This window comes from Crassostrea angulata, chromosome 9, assembly GCF_025612915.1.
Source record: "Crassostrea angulata isolate pt1a10 chromosome 9, ASM2561291v2, whole genome shotgun sequence".
Lineage (NCBI taxonomy): Eukaryota > Metazoa > Mollusca > Bivalvia > Ostreida > Ostreidae > Magallana > Magallana angulata.
In genome coordinates this window covers 37319889-37332977 of record NC_069119.1, presented here as the reverse complement: position 1 = coordinate 37332977, position 13089 = coordinate 37319889, and the positions used below count along the sequence as shown (strand labels likewise).

At 36.1% G+C, this 13089-nt stretch overlaps 1 protein-coding gene across 1 annotated transcript in view; it reads left to right on the top strand.

Annotated features, from left to right (window-relative positions):
* Positions 1 to 13089, top strand: part of LOC128163636 (uncharacterized) — a 163388-nt gene that overhangs the window by 123206 nt on the left and 27093 nt on the right. The gene's annotated exons all lie outside the window — the stretch shown is intronic.

Here is a 13089-nt window from a genome sequence, read left to right as displayed (position 1 = left end):
AGTTATTTAGTTTACGCGAGGTTACTCAAACTCACTAACTAAACACGCAAGCTCTATCACACATGAAATGATGACTGGTACAATAGCAACATGAGAAATGAAAGAAATGATAAACAGTACAATGATAGAAATGAGAATAAACACATAAAATATATTCAGTGTAAAATTATATCACTCGCAGTCGGTCACAATAAGTTCACTGAAATCACTCAAGCGAAACTGAGTGTTCGACTTTCCTCGCCGTCCTAGATTTTGACCCGATAACAGTCAATCACGCACGGATCCTGTATATACGGTCGCTATCTTCCGGAATTCCAATGGCCTGGCCAGAATATTCAATACATGAAGTAGAAATAACAGGAAACACAGTGATGTATTTCACACAAAATCAAATAGTTGAGCGCTCACATGAATATATATACCGGTATTTCTGTTTTCCGGATGACGGTTTTATACATGTATTTGGAATTCGGTCACCCGAGTCGACTTTGTCGTACACACGTGCCGGATGAAACTCCCAGTGTTTTCCACAAGTTAGGCCTATATGCTGGGACAGAAGTTGGAATTTACGTTGGAATATTCGTTGTTGGATACGTTGGATGCGTTGGGCGCCATTTGTCACGGGGTCGTTATTCCTCGTACAAAATAAATAAATAAAAGGATGGTCCAGTTTCCAACATTACTTTATTATGGCATTCGTGAATAATAATGATGATAAGAAGGTGACCAAATTCGCCTTCAGTAAAACTTAATAGTAATAGTTTGAAACTAGTGACAATCTCAAACTATTAAATCAGACCAGTTGTAAAACTGTCGCTGTCTGCTGGCAAACGAGTTATGTTCTAAAATCATGGTGCAAAGCATTATAAATTAAGTGTTATCACTCACACTTGCGCACTGACCATACACACCCATTAAAACCTGTTTTTCCACTACCAAATATAGACATACAGTAGCTATTGCCGTATTTGGTAAATCACAACCCAAAATAACACAATCACGTGACAGAACACGAATACCACTCAAACACGAGTAAACTATGAATGAGTTAATAATGAAATGTATGGATGAATGAATGAGTATATAAATGAATTACTAAATACTAAATTATACTCAATTGTAGCCCTGTGACATAAGCAACCAATATGGCGACAGGTTATGGGTTTTATAAAAAAGAATTAAAAAATCAATTGGAGCAATTAGAAAAGCAATTCGCGGCGTTGGGTCAGAAAAAAGAAAATAAAGAGCAAGAAACAGGTCAAAAGTCCCCAGAAAAAGAGCAGATTAAACAAAACACTTTTGAAACATATCATGATGCTAGGCCGTATGCAACTCGTGAACCTCGACACCGAGTCCCAGATCAGGATGATGATAAAGATTTTTTCATTGGTCAAGTTAACGCTATAACAGCCGCACTCTCAGTGCCCCTATCTTCTGTGATAACTCCTTTCGAGGGAGATGCTCAATAATTTAAACAGTGGATAAAAGAAGTAGAAAAGTACAGTGTTATGTCTGGGAAACAAGGTCATGAGATCCCCATGCTTGCATACATAACGAGTAAGGGTTCAGTGGGGGATTATATTAAAAGGTATTTAGATGAAACAGATGCGTCTGAAGAAATCCCATCTTGGAACGATCTTAAGGAATCCCTTAAAAATAGATTTGCAGAAATAACAGATCCCCAACACGCGTTAGCAGTAATGCGTAAGACTCGACAAAATTCAAATGAAAGTGTTCAGTTGTTCGCCGAGAGACTATTGCAAATTGCGGAAGACGCCTACAGTAATGACAGACTAAAAGATCCTTTGATACAACAACAGTTAGTAGATATCTTTTGTGACGGGTTGACATTCGACTATCTCAGAATGAAAATTTTGCGAGAAAACCCTAAAGATTTAGAATCCGCAATTCAAATAGCAATGCGAGAACAAAATCTGAGACAGAGGCTAGCGATAAGAGGGTCAAATATGACAGAAATTGTCCAAAGTAATGACAACAGACGAACTCTTTCAAATTTTGATACTACTCTTCCCTTATTAAAGAATAGAGCGGATAATCTTACCTCAGTAGAAACAAGGCATGTAGAACCAATGGAAATTGACCATGCGCGTAATAGTAGGTGTTTTAAATGCAAACAGGCGGGTCATAGGGCTCGATTTTGTACTCAAAATAAAACCCAAGTCAGGTCCCGTCCTCAAATAAATAAACGACCCAGTCAAAACAAACCCGTCCATAATATAGAGCAGAAACCCCGTTCGCCTGTGGAATGTTGGAGTTGTGGTAAAGTAGGTCATGTGCGTGCAGATTGTTGGGGCTCGCATATGTATCAAAGAGCGCAGCAAAATCGGGGCAGACCATCAAATCGTCAAGGCCGAACATATAAATCTAGCGACCAAGTAAATAGGGGATCGTCTCAAAATTTCAAATCGCGTTCTTATTTTTACAAACAAAAACAGGAAAACTAAGACGTTCTTCCTTCGTTGAAGCCCGAAGAAAGAACTTTAAACAAAGACCTACATATGAAATTAATTTTACTAACAACCCCAGTAGCTGTTTATTAAAAGTAGGTAAAAATAAATTTAGAGCTTTGGTAGATACAGGTGCAGCCGTATCTCTAATTAGTAAGAAAGTGTATGATAATCTATTTCCCCGCCCCAAGTTGTTTAATAACGACATCCCCTCTTTAATTACAAGCAGCAAATGGCAATTCTTTAATTGCGATAGGGTATGTAAATATTTCCTTTAAGATTTCAGGGTTAACTGTAGACCACAAACTTTATGTGACAAAGGGACTCAACCGAAACATGATTCTCGGTCGTGATTGGCTCAAGAAAAACAATGTTCGTTTATACTTTGATCTTGGACTCATGCGTATTGATGGCAAAGTATACGCGGAACTTAAAGAAGATTTACACATCTCAACTATTGTAAGAACTCCTAAGAAACTTATTATGAGACCAAACACGGTGACTGTATTCTATGGAAAAATAAATAACAATTTTCCTCTGGAAAAAAATGACTTGGTTGAAGTGAACAGCATAGACAATAACTGCATTATGGAAGACCCAGGACTATATTTAAAAGACGCCGTTTGTATAGTTCGGAAAGATAAGAAAGTTCCAATGATCTTCGTTAACCAAACTAACAAAAATTATAAAATTCCAAGAGGCTACATAGTAGGACGAATTACCGCATTAAAACAGAAGGAAATCTCAGAAATACAGACTACTCAAGACACAAAAGAAGAAATTGATGTACCTAAAAGATTTGAACACTCAATCAAAAGACTTGTGAGCAAAAACAATGATTTATTTGCAAAGAAAGACGGTAATCTTGGAGTGACTGATACTGTTAAAATGAAGATGAAAACTGGAGATCACCACCCAATAAAGAACAGACCCTACCGTGTACCCTTAAATAAAAGACAGATAATTGACAAGGCCATACTGGAAATGATGGACGCAAAGATAATTGAGAGATCACAATCGCCTTAGTCATTTCCCTTAGTAGTGGTGAAGAAAAAGGACGGATCAGACCGGATGTGCGTTGACTTTAGAAGCTTGAATAAGATAGTGAAACCCGTATCCTTCCCGCTACCGTTGATTGATGACATCCTATGTTTACTAGGTAAGGCAAAATATTTCACTGCACTAGACTTAAAGAGTGGATATTGGCAAGTGAAATTAGAAGATTCAAGTAAAGAAAAAACGGCCTTTGCATGTCACAAAGGACTATTCCAATTCAACCGGATGCCATTTGGGTTGAGTAATGCACCAGCAGTTTTTCAGGAGCTGATGAACATAGTTCTTCAAGGACAAGAGGAGTTTGCTATCGCATACCTGGATGACATTCTTATATTCTCAGAGACACCGGAAGATCATCTTCGTCATATTCAAGACGTTTTCAACTGCCTAAGGAAGCATGGACTTCAAATGAAGCTAAAGAAATGTAGTTTCTTCAAGGAACAGACAGAATATCTTGGTTTCATCATTGATGAACATGGCGTTACACCTGATCCAAAGAAAGTCGAAGCTATAAGAAAGTTACCAGCGCCCACTACAGTCCGAGAAGTTCGTGGCTTTATAGGTATGTGTAGTTATTACAGGAGATTTATACCGAACTTCTCTAAGATTGCGGAACCATTGATTGACTTAACCAGAAAATATGCAAGGTTCAGATGGACACCATGTTGCCAAAAAGCGTTTGACTTTATTAAAGAAAGTTTAACGGTAGTGCCTTTACTAGCATATCCAGATACTAATAAACCGTACACCCTGTACACCGATGCCAGCGACAATTGTATTGGAGCGTGCCTTACTCAAAAGACAGATGAGGGAGAAGATAAGCCAATATATTACTTATCCCACAAGCTGAGTAAAACTCAAGAAAAGTGGTCAACCATAGAAAAGGAGGCATTTGCAATCCATTACGCCCTTCAGAAGTTAGACCATTATTTACACGGTGCTCAGTTTACTATAAGAACAGACCATAAGCCGCTCAAGTATATCTTAGAATCTCCAATGCAAAATAAGAAAATTCAACTATGGGCATTAAGTATTGCAGGATATAACTGTAAGGTAGAGTACATAGAAGGAAGATTTAACTGCTGTGCAGATCTCTTATCCCGATTACCGACAGTCAACCTCGAGTGTGAAGAGGAAGAACAATCAGAGCATGATGAACCAGATGTTAAGGACAATTTCTTTGAAGTGAACGTACTTAACTCCAATGCCTTTTCGCCTAAGAGATTAGCCAGATGTGAAGTTAAACAACACGACGAATTGGTCAAACCCTTTATTGATCTACCAGAGGATATCAACATCAAAGAAAGTCAACAACACGACGAGCAGATCAAGAAACTGAAGAATCGGTTAAATAAAGGAACAGCAACAGCAACCGAAGAAAAGAAGTTTTTGGAAATTGATAGTTTAATGTACTATCTTTCAGATGGAGACTCAGAAGGCCCAAAACTTCGCCTGTATGTACCACGTGAGTTAGAACTTTTAGTAGTGCAGCAGTATCATGACGGACTTGGACATATGGGAGTGGACAAAACATATGACGTAATCAGACAAAAGTACTACATACCAAATTTGTACATAGAAGGATGTATAGTATGCCAAACGAGGAGCAATAAGAAAAATCAACCTCCACTTCAAGAGACAGATATACCACCTTTTCCAATGGCTAAAGTAGGACTTGATCTATCAGGACCATATCCAACATCCTTGTCGGGAAACAAGTACATAGTTTCTTTTATTGACATCTACTCTGGTTGGCCAGAAGCTTTTCCCGTTCCTGATAAGTCAGCTGACAACATAGTACATCTTATCTTAGAAGAAATATATCCAAGATATAGCTGTCCTCTTCAAATCCTCACAGACAACGGAACAGAAAATGTGAATAAGAAAGTGGAAGAAACTTTAAAAGAATTGAATATCAACCATATCAAAACATCTTATTACAGTCCTCAAGGTAATGGTAAAGTAGAACGATTTCATAGAACTCTACATGACGTGATGGCTAAGAAAACAACAGACAACGCTCAAACATGGGATATTCATCTTAATCAGACGTTAGCAGCCATTCGTTTTCATCCTAACGATTCGTCAAAGTTTTCTCCACTTGATACGTTGATGAAACCTCGAAGGAGATATGCGGGAGAAGATCAACACAAGATCGCCCTTCAAGAACAACATAAAGCTTTCCTGCTAGTACATCGTAATATGAAGGAAGCCAAGAAGAAACAGAAAGCTCAGGCCGATAAGAGAAGCAAAGATGAAAATTTTCAGGTAGGTGACCCTGTCTACCTTAAGAACAACAGAAGACAAAATAAGTTAGATAAAAAATGGCTACCATATTATCGAATCATAGAGCAGAAAGGACCAGTTAGTTTCGTGGTGAGAGATCAATTGACTGGATTAACCACCAAATGCCACGCACGACAATTAAGACTGGCAGACATTTCGCACTGGCCCCTTTCATCAACTACTGAAGATAGTGTAAGAACTCTAAGAAAAACTAACTATGTGGTGCCACCAGAAGATGAATCGTCGTCAGAAAATGAAGACATGCAACCAGAACCATTGGAAAGAGCTATACAGTCCAAACAATGGGAAAGAGAAGGATCTTCAGACGAAGAGGATATTCCCCTAGCAGAACTTCAAAGACGTATAAGAGCTAAGAAAATCATGGATGATCAGCAGTATAAACACGAGAATGATCAGACCGTAGATTCAGAATCGGATGAGACCCATGAGTCAAATCAATGTGGTAAAAATAGTGGTCAAGACTATGAAATACCCTTAGATAATCCAAATGTACCCTTAGATGAAAATATGGAAATAGATGAAATAGTCCCTAAAGTAGGTCGAGGCTTCAAACCAATTCCTAAACCGCGTAAACTAATCCCTAAGCCCCGTAAGGAAAATAGCAAACAAAGGCATACTGAGGATTGTTTGGCTATTATGAAGCAATTACTCAATTTAGTAGGAAAAATAAGTTAAATTTATCGTATATTGTAGATGTAAATAATCTTGAATAAGCTTAGCTTTGTACATATTGCACGCTTTTAAAAAGGTATGACAGGATGACCCCCTGAGACATTAAAACAGATAGTGAGATACGCCGACTAGCAAACGCGGACTCAGCACCTCGGTTATTTGAAGGTATATGAATGTTAAAGAGACTTAACATATACTTGAAATACATTAAACAGCGAGTAAGTACGGGAACTATACGACTGATTTTTGTAAGTGATTTAAGAATATTGGTAAAAACAATCAAATTTTGCGATCGACATCTTGAGTATGGGACAAGGTTGCTCAGGTTTTCATAGTTTAATGTCGTAGAACTAAAAAATATTAAAGTTTTCCCTATAAATTCACGTATGGCGGAATTGCCAGTAATTAATTTGCAACCCATGAAATTCTCGTCTTGGGTGGGAAGCCCCTGGTTTTATGTGTGTTTAACTTTGGCAGTAACAATAACGATAGGACTTTGTATTAAGAAACGCAAAACTATTAAATAGTGGGGTGGTATATGCTGTGGTGGTTGCTGGACAGGTTGTCGAAAAAGGGATAGTGACGGAGATAAGAAAGGTTCTTCCAAAGACACTGTATTTTGTTGTGAGAATCCAGAGAAAAGGACCTCTAGCGACATTATTGAACTTGAACCAATCCCGAAAGTCACTAGGATCCAAGAGAAACCCCGACGAAGCGGAAGAATCACAACAATTTCTTGGAAAGGAGGAAAATGAAGACTATCCATGGACCAAATACTATCGACCGGACCCAGAGCTGGCACGTAAATACCTGAAAGAGAAGGCCGCGATGTCTACGCAACAGAGGAACGCAGGAGACGCTCCGCGAGAAGTCGCCTCGCCATCCGCGCCGACCCTCTATCCACGGGTGCCGATGATGGATGAATAATTAAGCTACAGCCGCGAAGAAGTTGTGTATTCCTTATGAAAGGATTGTGAAATTTAGCGAAAATTAAAAAATGTGAAATGTGTTAAAGTAGAAATGTGCGTTATCTTGTGCTAATGTAAATCTTGTATTTGTTGATTCACTCTGGAGAAATTCAGGAAGAAACCGATGGACTCCGAACCTATGACGCTAACCTCGCCCCTAAGAAGGAAGAGATATTTTGTGAACTTACAAGCATGCCTTGACTTTGTATATATAGGTGACATTAAGCTTAACCATACTTATTATTACTTTGATGATGAATTACGATTATATTCAACTATGGTTATTTCATCTTGGTCATTATTATCATACTTTATTCATTATTGTTTTCATGATTGTAATGCGATATAATCAAGCTATATGATTTTATGAACATGTATACATCCTGGTTATAGATTTGTCTTTATAGATGAATGATGTTCCAAGCCGGAGGTGGAAACATGTCACTTGTTACTATCTCTTAACATAGATGTTCTGACTGGTATGTCACTAGGAAGTTCGTCTGATCAAGGGTAGATCAAGGACGCTTTCCTATTCCGGGCGCCAGGCATGAGAAATTTCCCTTCGGGAGATTTCTTTTGTTTGGGGGACGTATGTAAACAGATAGCCATGCTATGACCTTGAATTGCTAGTATTACATAATGGTCACTATGATATTTATGTGTACCTAGATGCTGCGCACTGAATGGTGTTAATGATAATTGACAGAATGAACTCTGTGACTCTTGTAGCAATGCGTAGTATTCCTAAATGATGTTATGAAACCAGGTGCATAATACGGGCAGAATAATATCCAAATTGAGAGTTTAACAACATGTGGCATATTTGGCGATTCTGTGTCTGCAACGATAGCTCTAGTATTCTATATTGAGTCATGTATTGTGTATTCTATATATTAACCTTTGTAACCTTTTATGCCGTGTATGAATGAACGTATTGTGAGTAAATGATGCCTCATACTAGGTGGGGTACTCCGAGACCCAGGACTCGGAGACTCACATCCTGCATCCAGACTCTTTGATTGGCAGTTTTGACGGTTTTGTTACTTTATTTAGAAATAAAATATTAATCTTAATTTTGAACACTAAATGTTCACTCATGATCGTCGTATATGGGCCGAACTAGTCAAAACTGTCCATCATAAGTAAAACCTTATATATACCCATATGAAATGAGATTGTGCAGACTCCTGATTTGGGCTGCTATTAGCTGATGTAATTGTAGCTATACGATCACGCTTAATAAAACCGCTTGAGAAAGAAATACTGGACTTGTCATCACTAAGTTTGAGCTGACCCTCAATTGGATCCGTAAGACGGAAGGCTTTCATGTACCCTGACTTGATTTTCACTGACTTCACTAGTTTCCCCATGAGATTATATTGTCGCAAAACTTAATCTTCCCTACACGTCCATATGATTTCATCTGTCAGACAGAACACACTGCGTATCATATAACAGAAATCGAGGAATCCATAATACTCTATGCTTTTATATGCGATGATCCGTTTGATATCAATGAACGGTTTGTCCAAGGAAGGTGACTCAACATCAGGATAATCCATCGTGTAGATTTGTTCTTCAGTTTTAGAAGATAACGCAGAAAGAGGCCTAAACTGTTAATAAAGCCGTCCTAAGATCAATTTTTCAGTTTCTTAATAATGTTGTCTAATTTTATGTGAAAGTTTTCTCCACGTTTATAAATAGTTGTTATCAATTTCGTAGAGTGGATAATTAGATCAGCTTTCTCAGCTAGGAATCTAGCTTCTTGATATTTAGGATAAATTGATTCATCTAATTCTTCCTAATATTTTAGTCATTCTTTCTTTCGGCATACATTCTAGTTTTTCACTTAATCAACACTTTTCTTTACCTTTGTGTTCCTAGGAAGAAGTATAATGCACACAAACAAGTATTTCACATCAAAGCAGTAAATCTCCCCACATAAGTTTTACACAGATGAATGTGACAAATATCACAGAACACTGAACGGGCCGGGTCTCACAGAGGTGACATCGGAACACATCCTTGGCCCAAGTCCGTTGGTCCATGGTTATGTACTATATAGTACTTTAGAGAAATATGAAAGTATAAAAACAAATCAATGTTAGCTGCTACAGTATGATTATACAGTCATATATGTTTAGATCAATCACACAAAGACGTTGTTTGGCCTGTTTTGGACAGAAAACATTTATATTGGTAAAAATATTTATATCCACATTAAAATAAAACAAATACATAAGTAAAGCAGTTCTCTGTAAATCTTCTGGTTGGATGATTGATCTCTCAGAAAATCCAAACTTACAGTTAATTTATAACATGGAATGTATGTTATTTGAAAATCTTGCTTATCAAACGTTACATTGCATTAAATAGACAAAGAAGATTCTTTTCCAATTTTTTCATGTGAGGCACTACCCGTTTTAATGGTTTGACTCCCATTAGGTAATCAAATGCCTAAATGGAATTTCTTTTTCTTTTACCGTCCAAATTGGACTCATTTTTTGTTCATCTTAAGAAAAACCGCATCATATTTACCACAGAAAAAGCGCATTATTATTACCGAGGCAAGTACTCTTACATGTTAACTTTATAATCAAACATTCGTTTAAAAATTGTTATTGTTGATTTCTCAAAATTGTAAACGTTTAAAACTATAATGCTGTGGATGATAAGTATGCCGTTTTTCGTTTTAACACTCTAAACCTCTTCTTAAAAGATAGACATTCATATTAACATCTGATTTGATAGGTCACTGCTCTTTATCTTTGCAAAATTAAATATAATAGAGTTATTTATCTTCCCGCTAAAAACAAACATATTCATTAAAACCTCAATAATACACGACTTAAACATTGCCACGCAGCTACACCACGAGAGGTTAATCGATAAATTGTAATTAATCAATTGATCTTTTTTTATCAAAGACCAAATACTTCTGTCGATGCGAATGTACAGTTAAAAGTATTTGTCTATATAGTAAAGATTTAAATTTTGGTGTATAAAACATGTTTATAATACACAAGGGAACGATAAGCATACTCTAAAAATTGCACTTAAATGTCTTATAAAGACACCGTCTTGTCAGTTAAAAGTAAGGGCTGTGTTAGCAGTCAGACCTATTTGTTTCTGTCATGCAAATAAATAGCTACAGAGATATTTGAGGTAAAACATTCTTTGGGGAGGTCCATTTATTTGTTTAACATCGAGGCCAAGCATTAATGGATTATACACACGTCAGTTTAGTTGCTTGTCCTTATTATGGCACTCCTAAAATATTGGATTATTTTCAAATCACATTTTACTCTGAAAAAGTGATGACATTAATTGACGATATATTTTTCTGTTCGGATACTTGGTTGGAAGAAATAATTTAATAAAATTAACTTGACTTTTCTTTCAAGCATGAGATTCTTAAAACCTTCAGACAACTGCCTCCTTTATGTATAACAAGTATACTTGTGAATAACGATTATTGTCAATCTAAGTACAACATTTTAAATTAATGGAAAAAAATTAAACCAAAGAAAAAAAAGCTTAATATGACACTAAAGCAACCTATTCAACGTTCTGAGTCTTAGGTAAAATGTGCATAAATCTCAACTGGATGTACTATATTAACATGGAGTTATGGGGAAAGATATATCATACTATGATTTCTCCGATATGATATTAAAATTAATTAGATCCTCGGGACCTTATTAACCTTCACCAGACATCTGGCGTTGCCCGTTCCATGTTTAAAGACCAGATTCTTCTCTACACGGGAAGTAGCCTGTTACTCTGATCAAAAAGAGGAGGCACATAACAGCTTTCTGATGACTACTCATTAATTGAAATATAGTTTAAACTATTTGCATTATAAAACATGCAAAATATACTCTGAAGATGAAATATTATGCTTATTTGAACACCTTGATTTATTGATGTTTAAGTTTGTAAAAGTGCGCAAGTATATTGGTATGATCTTACCTGTACAAAAAGAGAAGGCAAATGACAGGTTCCAGCTGACTTCTGGAAAGCTGCTTTCACCGTCTATTTCTTTTTTATGAACAGACATTGTACCTCAAATTTCTTACCCTTATAAGTAAATATGGTCAATTCCATACCAATGATTTGAGGCACTGTGGTCAATGCGCTATTTGTCTAGCAATGTGCATAACAAACTTCTGTAGAATTTCCGTCCATCGAAATGCCAATAATGTCTTATTCCAGAACAAACAACTGGTATAATATATTTATCCATTTAAATCATATTGAAATAAAAATTATAAAATCTTAAGTAGTGCTTGTGACTTTAATTATGAAAACGAGAGTTTGAATGTGTGTTTAATCCAAATAAATTACAGCCCCTTCACCTTTACTTTCTCTTACTTTGACAACATTATCTGAACTTTAAATTTGATATCGTAAATCTTTCAAATGCATTACTATCAATAACCTTATCATTTTAAATCTGCCAAAAAATGTTCACGTCATTTGTGCATGAGAACAGTTAATACAATCAAGGGGTCTAGGTGACAAGTACATAGAAAGATTGCCTCTGTGTGATTAGTTCTGGAAATACCTGCGCTCTTTCGATACAATCGTTATTAGTATTTATATCGTTAGTGTAACTCAAAATGTATGCGCAAATATTAAAACATGTTCCTGTTTTCTGCATGCTTCTCGCGTTTTTAATTGTTGTTTTTGCAATAACTTTTGGTATGCTGAGCCTTAAAAAAAAAAACAGCAACGAAAATCACCGAAAAAAAGACTAGCGGCAAAAAATAGGAAACTGGTTTGTTTTTGGAATCTATTAAAGATCGTTAAATATTGAATTAGTTATATATCTTCTGATCAATTTTCCAACCTTTTTGTAGATTTTGATAAAGGACTATATATGGTATGGGCCTAAAATGGCCCCCTAGAAGGAATATCATTATTTTACTGTAATTCTTTGTTTTCTTTGCACAGATATATATGTGATGTTTTAACTGAATGTTCATTTTGATTCAAGTGCCCACAATTTAGAAATACGGCATTGTAAAGACAGCCTTTACCCGCCATTTTTGCATTTTAGCATAAAAAAGCTTGTTTTCAAGAAGTGTTTCTTTCAGAAAACATAGAGCGCATGCTTGAACCAACAAAATATTTTAATCAGAGATGTATCTAGCCAAGACTAATAAGTGACAAAAAATTTGTCCTGGTTCAACCATGCGCTCTATATTTCCCATTCGTAAAAAGATAAGAAAAATGTCAATTTCGACTGATTTTGATTGAATTTTTGAAATAGCGTCACTTCTGACGTCATATACTGCAAGTGAGTGCAAATAAATCAAACAAATATGTGAAAAATATATTTTATATGAACTCTTCTAAATTATAACATAACATTTTATTGTAACCGAAACACTTTAAAAAATGGTGAATTATGGGGGCCAAATTTAACTCTTATCATATATAGTTCTTTCTAAATTATGTTTATCTCTTTTGGTATTCTATAAGGGATATTGAACAATTTTGAAACATTTTGAATTAGTTAAATATGCATTACTAGATACGACAAGAGGCCCATGGGGCCACATCGCTCACCTGAGCAACAATGGACGTTCAAAAGATATTGTGCCATATGGATT